The sequence below is a fragment of the Olea europaea genome, unplaced genomic scaffold (genome assembly GCF_002742605.1).
Source record: "Olea europaea var. sylvestris unplaced genomic scaffold, O_europaea_v1 scaffold23642, whole genome shotgun sequence".
Lineage (NCBI taxonomy): Eukaryota > Viridiplantae > Streptophyta > Magnoliopsida > Lamiales > Oleaceae > Olea > Olea europaea.
In genome coordinates, this window is record NW_019241775.1 from 1 (window position 1) to 1,683 (window position 1,683).

General features: G+C 33.3%; 1 long non-coding RNA gene across 1 annotated transcript; it reads left to right on the forward strand.

The window, feature by feature from the left end:
- The first annotated feature begins 347 nt into the window (after positions 1-347).
- LOC111381752 lies at positions 348-1,558 on the forward strand. The gene is made up of 2 exons (XR_002700395.1): positions 348-690; positions 1,522-1,558. It is a non-coding gene; the product is annotated as an uncharacterized LOC111381752 (long non-coding RNA).
- The last annotated feature ends 125 nt before the right edge of the window (positions 1,559-1,683 follow it).

Here is a 1,683-nt window from a genome sequence, read left to right on the forward strand (position 1 = left end):
TATATATATATATATATATATATATATATACATTTTTCAACAATAATTTGATATCATTTCAACTACACATTCTTCAATAAAATAATATTACACGTAAATCTAAAAATTTTCTTTTTTTTAACTATACATTCTCTATCAATTTACTATTTTAAAATACATTTTTTCAAAATAATGTGTTTTAAACATGGGCTTTTTTGTTAAAAAAAATGTGTAGTTAGAAAAAATATTTTGAATTTATGTGTATTATTATTTTATTGAATATTCTGTAGTAAAAAAGAGAAGGAAAAAAATAAATTTTAGATGAATGGAGCCCAAACAGGTAATCAGTGACGTTAACAAATAAAGGCTCCAGAATGCTCCATCAGAATGAGATAAGTTTAAGATTTTTTCCCAGTGATATTAGCCGGAGTTTGTGTACCCAAACAGATTTGACGGTCAAGATTGCCTCATCAAATCCGCTTATAAACCGAAAGAAAATCCTCGATTTCCTCACTCTGTCGATTATAGAGCCGTATTCGCTACTCGAACCTTTCAATTTCTCTTATCTAAAAAAAATTGTGAATCTAGGTCATGGCGAAAGAGATTAGGTACTTCGAGTTGAACACCGGAGCAAAAATACCGTCAGTCGGCCTCGGTACGTGGCAGTCCGCGCCTGGTGTCGTCGGTCAAGCTGTTAAAATCGCCATCAAGGTCGCCTATCGCCACTCTCTCTACATACGTTTGTAATCTGTGCTTGCTTGTGTTATAACACTTATCTTTGGTGGAAAATATTTTTTATATTTTGTTTTGTGAATTTTTGCATATTGAAATGTGGGTTGTATTTATTATTGATTTATGATTCTGAATTTATGATGGGATTACTTGGAACAGTTAGTGTTGCGGATTTAGAAATTCTGAGCCTAAATTTAGAAAATGTTCTGGGGTTTGATTCCCCTCCAATTACAGTGATTTGATTGAACTAAAATTACGACACAAAAGTCGGAAATGGAGATGTTGTTTGACTTCTTACACCACTAATTACTGGTCCACTGCTGAAGCCTAGGGGTGGACTACATGCTTAATAACTGAAGGATTGTCCTTAAGTCAAACATTTGTTGCAGCGTTTAGACTTTTGGTTATGTTATTAATTTTGCTTCTCCCTTGGCTGGCGTTGCTGCTAGTTATAGCCAATGCATTAACACAGAGCAACGGTAATGCTGACTATGGCGAGATTGTTATAGCATTTTCTGGTGATTATTGAATTATGCTGAGAATGAATCGTGACACATGACTTATTTGAGAGTTGTAAGCTTAACATGTTTGGATTTGGACTGCTTAAGTTTGATATCATTTTTGTTTATCGCATATAGTTTTTCCAAAAGTACATGAGCTGATGAAATTTAATGGAAATTATTTTTATCTTGTACCGTGGAAAAAATGCTTTGTGCACATTCTTAGATTTTCTAATTTGGAAGTGTGAATGATTGTCTGTGTATTTTTATAACAACTCACAGTCAAGCAATCCCTGCTACTTTTATGCAGGTTGGATACCGCCATATTGACTGTGCTCGATCCTATAGAAACGAAAAGGAGGTATGTTTTTCATTCTTTTGCTGTTACGGACAAGATCCCTTTTATTGTATATAAAGATGCATTAGTAGTGTTTTTATGGATTTCTCTTCTCGTGAAATGGGGAAAAAAAAA